Source organism: Taudactylus pleione, unplaced genomic scaffold (assembly GCF_031769625.1).
Source record: "Taudactylus pleione unplaced genomic scaffold, aTauple2 ptg000152l, whole genome shotgun sequence".
In the NCBI taxonomy this organism is placed as follows: Eukaryota; Metazoa; Chordata; class Amphibia; order Anura; family Myobatrachidae; genus Taudactylus; species Taudactylus pleione.
Genome location: NW_028284554.1, coordinates 675,095 through 689,676, shown reverse-complemented (window position 1 = coordinate 689,676; position 14,582 = coordinate 675,095). Strand labels below are relative to the sequence as shown.

The 14,582-nt window shown below is 46.5% G+C and overlaps 1 pseudogene; it reads right to left on the bottom strand.

Moving 5' to 3' along the window:
• Positions 1-13,898: 13,898 nt before the first annotated feature.
• On the bottom strand, positions 13,899-14,017 carry LOC148522175 (5S ribosomal RNA; annotated as a pseudogene).
• Between the last annotated feature and the right edge of the window lie 565 nt (positions 14,018-14,582).

Here is a 14,582-nt window from a genome sequence, read left to right as displayed (position 1 = left end):
AGACGCACGCTTGTCGCTGCTGCTTTGAGGATGCAGGTGCGGCTACAGCCCACAGAATTCACAAAGACAGAAAAAAAAAGAAGAATTTTTTTATTGTTTGTGGAGCACACTTTGAGGGTTACACCACCCTTTAACAGACAGACGCACGCTTGTCGCTGCTGCTTTAAGGATGCAGGTGCGGCTACAGTCCACACATTTCACAAAGACAGAAAAAAAAATAAGAATTTTTTATTGTTTGTGGAGCGCACTTTGAGGGGACACCGCCCTTTAACAGAAAGACGCACGCTTGTCGCTGCTGCTTTGAGGATGCAGGTGCGGCTACAGCCCACACAATTCACAAAGACAGGAAAAAAAATATTTATTTTTTTTTGTGGAGAGCACTTTGAGGGTTACACCGACAGACAGATGCACGCTTTTCGCTGCTGCTTTGAGGATGCAGGTGCGGCTACTGCGCATACATTTCACACACAAACACCGAAAAAAGAAGATTATTTTATTTTTTGTGGAGCGCACTTTGAGGGTTACTCCACCCTTTGACAGACAGACGCACGCTTGTCGCTGCTGCTTTGAGGATGCAGGTGCGGCTACAGCCCACACAATTCACAAAGACAGAAAAAAAAGAATAATTTTTTTATTGTTTGTGGAGTGCACTTTGAGGGTTACACCACCCTTTAACAGACAGACGCACACTTGTCGCTGCTGCTTTGAAGATGCAGGTGTGTCTACAACCCACAAATTTCACAATGACAGAAAAAAAAAGAAGAATTTTTTTATTGTTTGTGGTGCGCACTTTGAGGGGACACCACCCTTTAACAGACAGACGCACGCTTGTCGCTGCTGCTTTAAGGATGCAGGTGCGGCTACAGCCCACACATTTCACAAAGACAGAAAAAAAAAGAAGAATTTTTTTATTGTTTGTGGAGCGCACTTTGAGGGGACACCACCCTTTAACAGACAGACGCACGCTTGTCGCTGCTGCTTTGAGGATGCAGGTGGAATCTAGATGGGATTTGGAACAGGGGACACACTACCTCCATCAATTGTCTAAATCCCACTGCACTAATGGCGGATACCGGACGCACGTCTAACACCAACATAGCTGTTAAGGCCTCAGTTATACGTTTTGCTTCAGGATGACTGCTGTCGTACTTCATCCTCCTCGCTAGGGACTGTTGGAGGGTCAATTGTTTAGTAAAAGTAGTGGTGTTCCTACTTCCTCTCTGGGATGATGAACAACTCCCAGCAGCAGCAGCAGCACTAGGAGGAAGTGGTTCTTGATCTTTCCCTATTTTATTTTTATCGGAGAAAGTTTGGTCCTCCATTTATGTTATATTGATATATACATGCGGCTAAGGCGCACACAAAAACAGAAAATATTTTTTTATTTTTGCTGAAGAGTAGTGCACTTTGTGGGTTACACCACCCTTTAAGAAATGAGCCAGCCGGCTCTTTACTTATGGGACACAGGCGCACACTTGGCACTGCTCCTTTGTTGATGCACATGCAGCCACAGTGCACACAATTCACAAACACAGAAAATATTTTTTTATTTTGTTTGGAGTGTACTTTGGGGGTTACAGCACCCTTTAACGGACAAGCCAGCCGGCCCTTTACTTATGGGACACAGGCGCACGCTTGGCGCTGCTCCTTTGTTGATGCACGTGCAGCCACAGTGCACACAATTCACAAACACAGAAAATATTTTTTTATTTTGTTTGGAGTGTACTTTGGGGGTTACAGCACCCTCTAACGGACAAGCCAGCTGGCCCTTTACTTATGGGACACAGGCGCATGCTTGGCGCTGCTCCTTTTTTGATGCACGTGCAGCAACAGTGCACACAATTCACAAACACAGAAAAAATATTATTTTTTTTTGCACTTGGAGGGAACACCCCTATGGACAGAGCACCCATTGTACAACACAACAGCACCCCTTCAGGACTGGGACACTGCACAGGACTTTGGAGTGGACACAGCCCCTATGGACAACTGACTGCACAACACAGTCCAGCCAGCCCCTATGGACTTTGAAGGAGTGGACACAGCCCCTATGGACAACAGCAGCACAGCACAGCACAACACTACACTGCACTACACTTACACTACACTACACTACACAGCCCAGCCAGCCCTAACTCCCACCCTCCCTCTTCACTGTCCACAGCCGAGTGAGAAAATGGTGCCAACGCGGGTACCTTATATAGGATCCAAAACCCGCGAGACCCGGAAGGCGGGTTGATGACGTTTTGCCTCGATTTCAGATCCGAGTCAGGCGTGCAAAGTCGAGCCTGACTCGGATCGGCCTCGGATCGGTGGGGCTCGGGGGGGATTCGGATTTCAGAAATCCGAGCCCGCTCACCCCTAGTGTATACATATACATGTGTGTGTATATATATGTATATATGTGTACAGATACGTGTGTGTGTATATGTATATATATATATATATATATATATATACACACATATATATGGGCGTGTGTGTCTGTTATATATTTGTGGGTGGGTGTGTGTGTGCGCATATGTGTATGTGTTTATGTATATATATTAGGGGTGAGCGGGTTCGGATTTCTGAAATCCGAACCCCCCTGAGCCCCCCCGATCCAAGGCCGATCCGAGTCAGGCTCAACTTTTCCCGCCTGACTCGGATCTGGAATTGAGGCAAAACGTCATCATCCCGCCTTCCGGGTCTCGCGGGTTTTGGATCCTATATAAGGTACTCGCGTCGGCGCCATTTTCTCACTCGGCTGTGGACAGTGAAGAGGGAGGGTGGGAGTTAGGGCTGGCTGGGCTGTGTAGTGTAGTGTAGTGTAGTGCAGAGTAGTGTTGTGCTGTGCTGTGCTGCGCTGTGCTGCTGTTGTCCATAGGGGCTGTGTCCACTACTTCAAAGTCCATAGGGGCTGGCTGTGTTGTGCTGTGCTGCTGTTAATAGGGGCTGTGTCCACTACTTCAAAGTCCATAGGGGCTGGCTGGACTGTGTTGTGCAGTCAGTTCTCCATAGGGGCTGTGTCCACTCCAAAGTCCTGTGCAGTGTCCCAGTCCTAAAGGGGTGCTGTAGTGTTGTCCAGGGGGTGCTCTGTCCATCAGGGGTGCTCACCCCAAGTGCTAAAAAAATAATATTTTTTCTGTGTTTGTGAATTGTGTGCGCAGGAGCCGCACGTGCATCAACAAAGTAGTGCCAAGCGTGCGCCTGTGTCATAAGTAAAGGGCCGGCTGGCTTGACCGTTAAAGGGTGCTGTAACCCCCAAAGTACACTCCAAACCAAATAACAAAATATTTTTTCTGTTTGTGAATTTTGTGCGCAGTAGCCGCACGTGCATCAACAAAGTAGTGCCAAGCGTGCGCCTGTGTCATAAGTAAAGGGCCAGCTGGCTTGACCGTTAAAGGGTGCTGTAACCCCCAAAGTACACTCCAAACCAAAAAAAACAATATTTTCTGTGTTTGTGAATTGTGTGCGCAGTAGCCGCACGTGCATCAACAAAGTAGTGCCAAGCGTGCGCCTGTGTCATAAGTAAAGGGCCGGCTGGCTTGACCGTTAAAGGGTGCTGTAACCCCCAAAAGTACACTCCAGTCCAAACCAAAAAAAAATGATTTTCTGTGTTTGTGAATTGTGTGCGCAGTAGCCGCACGTGCATCAACAAAGTAGTGCCAAGCGTGCGCCTGTGTCATAAGTAAAGGGCCGGCTGGCTTGACCGTTAAAGGGTGCTGTAACCCCCAAAGTACACTCCAAACCAAAAAAATATATATTTTCTGTGTTTGTGACTTGTGAGCACTGTGGCTGCACGTGCATCAACAAAGGAGCAGCGCCAAGCGTGCGCCTGTGTCCCATAGGTAAAGACCCAACTGGCTCATTTCTTAAAGGGTGGTGTAACCCACAAAGTGCACTACTCACCAGAAAAATAAAAAAATATTTTCTGTGTTTGTGTGCGCTTTAGCCGCACGTATATATCAATATAACATAAATGGAGGACCAAACTTTCTCCGATAAAAATAAAATAGGGAAAGATCAAGAACCACTTCCTCCTAGTGCTGTTGCTGCTGCTGGGAGTTGTTCATCATCCCAGAGAGGAAGTAGGAACATCACTACTTTTACTAAACAATTGACCCTCCAACAGTTCCTAGCGATGAGGATGAAGTACGACAGCAGTCATCCTGAAGCAAAACGTATAACTGAGGCCTTGCCAGCTATGTTGGTGTTAGACGTGCGTCCGGTATCCGCCATTAGTGCAGTGGGATTTAGACAATTGATGGAGGTAGTGTGTCCTCGGTTCCAAATCCCGTCTAGATTCCACCTGCATCCTTAAAGCAGCAGCGACAAGCGTGCGTCTGTCTGTTAAAGGGTGGTGTAACTCTCAAAGTGCTCCAAAAAATAAAAAACTATTTTTTTAATGTGTTTGTGACTTGTGTGCGATGTAGCCGCACTTGCATCCTCAAAGCAGCAGCGACAAGCGTGCGTCTGTCTGTTAAAGGGTGGTGACACCCTCAAAGTGTGCTACACAAACAATAAAAATATTCTTCTTTTTTCTGTCTTTGTGAATTGTGTGGGCTGTAGCCGCACCTGCATCTTTAAAGCAGCAGCGACAAGCGTGCGTCTGTCTGTTAAAGGGTGGTGACACCCTCAAAGTGTGCTACACAAACAATTAAAATATTGTTCTTTTTTTTTCGGTCTTTGTGAAATGTGTGGGCTGTAGCCGCACCTGCATCCTTAAAGCAGCAGCGACAAGCGTGCGTCTGTCTGTTAAAGGGTGGTGTAACTCTCAAAGAGCTCCAAAAAATAAAAAACTATTTTTTTAATGTGTTTGTGACTTGTGTGCGATGTAGCCGCACTTGCATCCTCAAAGCAGCAGCGACAAGCGTGCGTCTGTCTGTTAAAGGGTGGTGACACCCTCAAAGTGTGCTACACAAACAATAAAAATATTCTTCTTTTTTCTGTCTTTGTGAATTGTGTGGGCTGTAGCCGCACCTGCATCCTTAAAGCAGCAGCGACAAGCGTGCGTCTGTCTGTTAAAGGGTGGTGTAACCCTCAAAGTGCACTCCACAAACAATAAAAATATTCTTTTTTTTTTTCTGTCTTTGTGAATTGTGTGGGCTGTAGCCGCACTTGCATCCTCAAAGCAGCAGCGACAAGCGTGCGTCTGTCTGTTAAAGGGTGGTGACACCCTCAAAGTGTGCTACACAAGCAATAAAAATATTCTTCTTTTTTCTGTCTTTGTGAATTGTGTGGGCTGTAGCCGCACCTGCATCCTTAAAGCAGCAGCGACAAGCGTGCGTCTGTCTGTTAAAGGGTGGTGTAACCCTCAAAGTGCGCTCCACAAACATAAAAAATATTCTTTTTTTTTTTCTGTCTTTGTGAATTGTGTGGGCTGTAGCCGCACTTGCATCCTCAAAGCAGCAGCGACAAGCGTGCGTCTGTCTGTTAAAGGATTACATCGGTGACAGCATCCAAGTAGGCATGTCAGACAGTCCGTACCTGTACTGGCAGGAAAAAGAAGCAATTTGGAGGTCCCTGTACAAACTGGCTCTATTTTACCTGAGTTGCCCCCCCTCCAGTGTGTACGCCGAAAGAGTGTTTAGTGCAGCCGGGAACCTTGTCAGCGAAAGGCGTAGGAGGTTGCTTCCACAAAATGTGGAGAAGATGATGTTCATAAAATGAATTATCAACCCTTCCAGGGAGACCAGCCTCCAGAACGTACAGAGGGACCTGTGGTTCCAGCAGGGACGAATTAATACTCTGTGAGGATGAGGATGTACACACTGAAGAGGGTGAGGAATCGGTGGATGAGGAGGATGAGGATGACATCTTGCCTCCGTAGAGCCAGTTTGTGCAGGGACAGATTCATTGCCAGCTTGTTTTGTGGGGGCCCAAACGAACCAATCATTTCAGCCACAGTTGTGTGGCAGACCCTGGCGCTGAAATGATTGGTTTGTTAAAGTGTGCATGTCCTGTTTATACAACATAAGGGTGGGTGGGAGGGCCCAAGGACAATTCCATCTTGCACCTCTTTTTTTTCTTTGCATTATGTACAGTTTGGGGCCTAGTTTTTCAAACTGCCATCCTGTCTGCCACTGCAGTTTCACCCCTAGATGGGTCACGTGTTTGTGGCACCCACTCGTGTCGCTTAGTATAGTCATCCAGCTACCTCGGTGCAACCTTTTGGACATAAAAACACTATTGTGAGGTGTGAGGTGTTCAGAATAGACTGGAAATGAGTGGAAATTAAGGTTATTGAGGTTAATAATAGCATAGGAGGAGAAAAACCTACAAATTCTGTGATTTTAGCTGTTTTTATGCTTTTTTTAAAAAAAATACAGATCCAAAACACAAAACCCAGAACCCAAAACACGGAAGGGTGGTTTTGGCAAAACCAATCCAGATCCAAAACACGAAGAAAGATCCAGATCCAAAACCAAAACACAAAACACGAAAAGTGGCCGGTGCACACCCCTAATATATATATATTAGGGGTGAGCGGGTTCGGATTTCTGAAATCCGAACCCCCCCGAGCCCCCCCGATCCGAGTCCGATCCGAGTCAGGCTCGACTTTTCCCGCCTGACTCGGATCTGACATCGAGGCAAAACGTCATCATCCCGCCTTCCGAGTCTCGCGGGTTTTGGATCCTATATAAGGTACCCGCGTCGGCGCCATTTTCTCACTCGGCTGTGGACAGTGAAGAGGGAGGGTGGGAGTTAGTGCTGTGTAGTGTAGTGTAGTGTAGTGCTGCTGTTGTCCACTACTTCAAAGTCCATAGGGGCTGGCTGTGTTGTGCTGTGCTGCTGTTGTTAATAGGGGCTGTGTCCACTACTTCAAAGTCCATAGGGGCTGGCTGGACTGTGTTGTGCAGTCAGTTCCAAAGTCCTGTGCAGTGTCCCAGTCCTAAAGGGGTGCTGTAGTGTTGTCCAGGGGGTGCTCTGTCCATCAGGGGTGCTCCCCCCAAGTGCTAAAAAAATAATATATTTTCTGTGTTTGTGAATTGTGTGCGCAGTAGCCGCACGTGCATCAACAAAGTAGTGCCAAGCGTGCGCCTGTGTCATAAGTAAAGGGCCGGCTGGCTTGACCGTTAAGGGTGCTGTAACCCCCGAAAGTACACTCCAGTCCAAACCAAAAAAAAAATTATTTTCTGTGTTTGTGAATTGTGTGCGCAGTAGCCGCACGTGCATCAACAAAGTAGTGCCAAGCGTGCGCCTGTGTCATAAGAAAAGGGCCGGCTGGCTTGACCGTTAAGGGTGCTGTAACCCCCGAAAGTACACTCCAGTCCAAACCTAAAAAAAAATTATTTTCTGTGTTTGTGAATTGTGTGCGCAGTAGCCGCACGTGCATCAACAAAGTAGTGCCAAGCGTGCGCCTGTGTCATAAGTAAAGGGCCAGCTGGCTTGACCGTTAAAGGGTGCTGTAACCCCCGAAAGTACACTCCAGTCCAAACCAAAAAAAAATTATTTTCTGTGTTTGTTAATTGTGTGCGCAGTAGCCGCACGTGCATCAACAAAGTAGTGCCAAGCGTGCGCCTGTGTCATAAGTAAAGGGCCGGCTGGCTTGACCGTTAAGGGTGCTGTAACCCCCGAAAGTACACTCCAGTCCAAACCTAAAAAAAAATTATTTTCTGTGTTTCTGAATTGTGTGCGCAGTAGCCGCACGTGCATCAACAAAGTAGTGCCAAGAGTGCCCCTGTGTCATAAGTAAAGGGCCGGCTGGCTTGACCGTTAAAGGGTGCTGTAACCCCCGAAAGTACACTCCAGTCCAAACCAAAAAAAAATTATTTTCTGTGTTTGTGAATTGTGTGCGCAGTAGCCGCACGTGCATCAACAAAGTAGTGCCAAGCGTGCGCCTGTGTCATAAGTAAAGGGCCGGCTGGCTTGACCGTTAAAGGGTGCTGTAACCCCTGAAAGTACACTCCAGTCCAAACCAAAAAAAAATAATTTTCTGTGTTTGTGAATTGTGTGCGCAGTAGCCGCACGTGCATCAACAAAGTAGTGTCAAGCGTTCGCCTGTGTAATAAGTAAAGGGCCGGCTGGCTTGACCGTTAAGGGTGCTGTAACCCCCGAAAGTACACTCCAGTCCAAACCAAAAAAAAAATTATTTTCTGTGTTTGTGAATTGTGTGCGCAGTAGCCGCACGTGCATCAACAAAGTAGTGCCAAGCGTGCGCCTGTGTCATAAGTAAAGGGCCGGCTGGCTTGACCGTTAAGGGTGCTGTAACCCCCGAAAGTACACTCCAGTCCAAACCAAAAAAAAAATTATTTTCTGTGTTTGTGAATTGTGTGCGCAGTAGCCGCACGTGCATCAACAAAGTAGTGCCAAGCGTGCGCCTGTGTCATAAGTAAAGGGCCGGCTGGCTTGACCGTTAAGGGTGCTGTAACCCCCGAAAGTACACTCCAGTCCAAACCTAAAAAAAAATTATTTTCTGTGTTTGTGAATTGTGTGCGCAGTAGCCGCACGTGCATCAACAAAGTAGTGCCAAGCGTGCGCCTGTGTCATAAGTAAAGGGCCGGCTGGCTTGACCGTTAAAGGGTGCTGTAACCCCCGAAAGTACACTCCAGTCCAAACCAAAAAAAAATTATTTTCTGTGGTTGTGAATTGTGTGCGCAGTAGCCGCACGTGCATCAACAAAGTAGTGCCAAGCGTGCGCCTGTGTCATAAGTAAAGGGCCGGCTGGCTTGACCGTTAAGGGTGCTGTAACCCCCGAAAGTACACTCCAGTCCAAACCTAAAAAAAAATTATTTTCTGTGTTTGTGAATTGTGTGCGCAGTAGCCGCACGTGCATCAACAAAGTAGTGCCAAGAGTGCGCCTGTGTCATAAGTAAAGGGCCGGCTGGCTTGACCGTTAAAGGGTGCTGTAACCCCCGAAAGTACACTCCAGTCCAAACCAAAAAAAAATTATTTTCTGTGTTTGTGAATTGTGTGCGCAGTAGCCGCACGTGCATCAACAAAGTAGTGCCAAGCGTGCGCCTGTGTCATAAGTAAAGGGCCGGCTGGCTTGACCGTTAAAGGGTGCTGTAACCCCTGAAAGTACACTCCAGTCCAAACCAAAAAAAAATTATTTTCTGTGTTTGTGAATTGTGTGCGCAGTAGCCGCACGTGCATCAACAAAGTAGTGCCAAGCGTGCGCCTGTGTCATAAGTAAAGGGCCGGCTGGCTTGACCGTTAAAGGGTGCTGTAACCCCCAAAGTACACTCCAGTCCAAACCAAAAAAAAATTATTTTCTGTGTTTGTGAATTGTGTGCGCAGTAGCCGCACGTGCATCAACAAAGTAGTGCCAAGAGTGCGCCTGTGTCTTAAGTAAAGGGCCGGCTGGCTTGACCGTTAAAGGGTGCTGTAACCCACAAAGTACACTCCAGTCCGAACCAAAAAAAAATTTATTTTCTGTGTTTAGCCGCACGTATATATCAAATCGATATAACATAAATGGAGGACCAAACTTTCTCCGATAAAAATAAAATAGAGAAAGATCAAGAACCACTTCCTCCTAGTGCTGAAGCTGCTGCCACTAGTCATGACATAGACGATAACATGCCATCAACGTCGTCTGCCAAGGCCGATGCCCAATGTCATAGTAGAGGGCACATACAATCCCAAATGGCAAAGTTCAGGAAAATGACCTTGAAAAAGACATTTAAATCAGCTGAAGAGAAACGTAAACTTGCCAATATGCCATTTACGACACGGAGTGGCAAGGAACGGCTAAGGTCGATCCCTAGTATGTTCATGACTAGTGGTTCAGCTTCACATGACGATGGAAGCACTCCTCCCACTAAAAAAATCAAAAGAGTTAAGCTGGCAAAAGCACAGCGAAGAACTGTGCTTTCTAAGAAGATATCACAAATCCCCAAAGAGAGTCCAAGTGTGGTGGTGGTTGCGATGCCTGACCTTCCCAGCACTGGACGGGAAGAGGTGGCTCTTTCCACCATTTGCACGCCCCCTGCAAGTGCTGAAAGGAGCACCCACAGTCCACTTGCTGATATGCAAATTGAAGATGTCACTGTTGAAGTACAACAGGATGAGGATACTGGTGTAGCTGGCGCTGAGGAGGAAGTTGGTGAGGAGGATTCTGATGGTGATGTGGTTTGTTTAAATCAGGCTCCGGGGGAGACAGTTGTTGTCCGTGGGATGAAAAAGCCCATCACGGTCATGCCTGGGCAGAAGACCAAACATTCCACCTCTTTGGTCTGGCAATATTTCTATCCAAATCCGGACAACAACTGTCTTGCCATATGTACCATATGTAAAGGTGAAATAAGTAGGGGTAGGGACGTCAACCACCTAGGAACATCCTCCCTTATACGGCACCTGCAGCGCGTTCATAAAAAGTTACTGTCAAGTTCAGAAACTTTGGCTCAGACCGTAAGCAGTCCAGGGACACCTAAATCCCGTTGTCCTGTTGTATCCAAGCGCCTGCAAACCACACCGTCAACTCCCTCCTCGTCAATTTCCTCCTTAGTCAGGATCGGAAGTAGTCCTGCAGGCCATATCACTGGCATGACTGACTCTCCTATCCGGGATTCCTCCGGAGGATCCTGCATTGCTACGCCTACTGCTGCCGCTGCTGCTGTTGCTGCTGCTGCTGGGAGTCGTTCATCATCCCAGAGAGGAAGTAGGAACACCACTACTTTTACTAAACAATTGACCCTCCAACAGTCCTTAGCGAGGAGGATGAAGTACGACAGCAGTCATCCTGAAGCAAAACGTATAACTGAGGCCTTGACTGCTATGTTGGTGTTAGACGTGCGTCCGGTATCCGCCATTAGTGCAGTGGGATTTAGACAATTGATGGAGGTAGTGTGTCCCCGGTTCCAAATCCCGTCTAGATTCCACTTCACTAGGCAGGCGATACCGAGACTGTACAGAAACGTCAGAAAAAGTGTCCTCAGTGTCCTGAAAAATGCCATTGTACACAATGTCCACTTAACCACGGACATGTGGACAAGTGGAACAGGGCAGACTAAGGACTATATGACTGTGACAGCCCACTGGGTAGATGTATCACCTTACGCAGCAACAGCAGCAGCATCACCAGTAGCAGCATCTCAGAAACGCCAGCTCGTTACAAGGCAGGCTACGCTGTGTATCACCGGTTTCAGTAAGAGGCACACCGCCGACAACCTCTTAGAGAAACTGAGGGAAATCATCGCCCAGTGGCTTACCCCACTTAGACTCTCCTGGGGATTTGTGATATCTGACAACGCCACCAATATTGTGCGGGCATTACATCTGGGCAAATTCCAGCACGTCCCATGTTTTGCTCACACAATAAACTTGGTGGTGCAGAATTTTCTGAAAAGCGACAGGGGCGTGCAGGAGACGCTTTGGGTGGCCCGAAAAATTTCTGGCCACTTTCGCCATTCAGCGACTGCGTGCCGAAGACTGGAGCGCCAGCAAACACTCTTGAACCTGCCCCGCCATCACCTGAAGCAAGAGGTTGTGACGCGGTGGAACTCAACCCTCTATATGCTTCAGAGGATGGAGGAGCAGCAAAAGGCCATACAAGCCTATACATCCACCTATGACATAGGCAAAGGAGGGGGTATGCACCTGACTCAAGCGCAGTGGAGAATGATTTCCGTGTTGTGCAAGGTTCTTCAGCCCTTCGAACTTGCCACACGTGAAGTCAGTTCAGACACTGCCAGCTTGAGTCAGGTCATTCCCCTCATCAGGCTTTTGCAGAAGCAGCTGGAGAAAGTGAAGGAGGAGCTAAGACGGAGCGATTCCGCTCGGCATGTGGGACTTGTGGATGAAGCCCTTCATTCGCTTTGCCAGGATTCCAGGGTGGTCAATCTGTTGAAATCAGACCACTACATTTTGGCCACCGTGCTCGATCCTAGGTTTAAAGCCTATGTGGTGTCTCTCTTTCCGGCCGACACAAGCCTGCAGAGGTGCAAAGACCTGCTGGTGAACACACTGTCAGCTGAAGCGGAACGTGACACGTCAACGGCTCCTTCTTCATTTTCTCCCGCAACTGGGGCTGCCAGGAAAAAACTTAGGTATCCTAAGCAACCCGCTGGCGGTGATGCAGGGCAGGCAGGACCAAGTTTGGACATCTGGTCCGGACTGAAGGACCTGGCAACAATTTCTGACATGTCTACTGTCACTGCATATGATACTGTCACCATTGACAGAATGGTGGAGGATTACATCGGTGACAGCATCCAAGTAGGCATGTCAGACAGTCCATACCTGTACTGGCAGGAAAAAGAGGCAATTTGGAGGCCCCTGTACAAACTGGCTCTATTTTACCTGAGTTGCCCCCCCTCCAGTGTGTACTCCGAAAGAGTGTTTAGTGCAGCCGGGAACCTTGTCAGCGAAAGGCGTAGGAGGTTGCTTCCACAGAATGTGGAGAAGATGATGTTCATCAAAATGAATTATCAGCTCTTCCAGGGAGACCAGCCTCCAGAAGGTACAGAGGGACCTGTGGTGGTGGATTCAAGTGGGGACGAGTTAATACTTTGTGAGGATGAGGATGTACACACTGAAGAGGGTGAGGAATCGGTGGATGAGGAGGATGAGGATGACATCTTGCCTCCGTAGAGCCAGTTTGTGCAGGGACACATTAATTGCCAGCTTGTTTTGTGGGGGCCCAAACGAACCAATCATTTCAGCCACAGTTGTGTGGCAGACCCTGGCGCTGAAATGATTGATTTGTTAAAGTGTGCATGTCCTGTTTATACAACATAAGGGTGGGTGGGAGGGCCCAAGGACAATTCCATCTTGCACCTCTTTTTTTCTTTGCATTATGTACAGTTTGGGGCCTAGTTTTTCTAACTGCCATCCTGCCTGCCACTGCAGTGTCACTCCTAGATGGGTCACGTGTTTGTGCCGCCCACTCGTGTCGCTTAGCATAGTCATCCAGCTACCTCGGTGCAACCTTTTGGACATAAAAACACTATTGTGAGGTGTGAGGTGTTCAGAATAGACTGGAAATGAGTGGAAATTAAGGTTATTGAGGTTAATAATAGCATAGGAGCAGAAAAACCTACAAATTCTGTGATTTTAGCTGTTTTTATGCTTTTTTTCAAAAAAATACAGATCCAAAACACAAAACCCAGAACCCAAAACACGGAAGGGTGGTTTTGGCAAAACCAATCCAGATCCAAAACCAAAACACAAAACACGAAAAGTGGCCGGTGCACACCCCTAGAGCCTGTGATTTCTATTTAAACAATGTGGTCACATACCATGTTGCACCCCAAAACTAGGAATGGTGAGTGCCGTGGATTAGTGCTTTTTGTTTATTATGATTAATTTTTATAATTAATCATTTTTGTGATCACATTTTCTCATGCACACCTTTTAACTAGTTATATAACTTGTGTCAGCTGTTTTCCTAGGTACTTTGCAACAGGTGTGCTTGGTAACTGTCTCACATTTAAAAGCAAAGTTGCTGTGAGCTTTAAACCTTGATAGCATACCCTGAGTTTAACACTAATGTGATGGCTATGTTCATGTTATAATTCTGAGCAATAGAGTAGGGACTTGCAGTAAAGTGGGGTCCCGTGACGGGGGCTGCAAGCTTAAATGCATTGATCAATTCATGAACCAAAACCCCACTGTTTATTATGTTTATTATTATTATTATTGTTAGTTATTATGGTGAGTGCAGAGCCCCTGTGATTTATATTTAAACAATGTGGTCACATACCATGTTGCACCCCAAAACTAGGAATGGTGAGTGCCGTGGATTAGTGCTTCATATATATATATATATATATATATATATATATATACCAGCATGATCATAACAGTATAGAGCAGCAGTTATAAGAGCAGATGTAGAAAAAAAGGGAAGAACAAGAGTGGATATTCTTCATATCCATCAATCTCAAATGTAACACACATCTTTATTTGATCTTTTTAAGAAATTGCTCCTAAAAGAATGTCAAGTCTTTTTCTCACAGGATCACCATTTGGTTAATCTACTGCACTTGGTATTCTCAGGTGGTATTCCATCTCAATACTTGCCAGGCCCAACACCATATAGCTTCCAAGATCAGACGGGGTTGGGCACTTTTGGTGTGGTATGGCCGTAGGTATTTTAGTGGTATATCCCATACAAGTAGATACTTTGATTGTTTCTTTATAAAATTGGAGCAATCTCATAACTTTCATTCAGATCACATGGAGATAGTGTGTTCAATTTATAGATCCAGTACATTTCCCGTTGAGATGATTTTTTGGCTAGATCACCTCCCCGGGGACCCGGGGTTACATGTTCAATTGCCCTGAATGTCATATTATCTAGTGAAGAATTGTGATTCGTTAAAAAATGTCTGGAAACTGAGTGGGTGGATAACTTGTTTTTAATATATCTAATGTGCTCCTGTATCCGAAGTTTAAGTGGACATTTGGTCTTCCCTACATATTTAAGTCCACAAGGACATGTGTGGGGGCCTATAAATGTGGTCACTGCATTGTATGCAAACACCTTCACCCTAACAGGAAAGTCTTTTTTAATCATGACAACTCAAAGTAATATTGTATGAAACATTTTCTGAACTGTAATACCACTTCAGTAATATATGTCATAGAATGTCCTTGTGGACTAAAATATGTAGGGAAGACCAAACGTTCACTTATACTCACGAAAAACCTGTTAA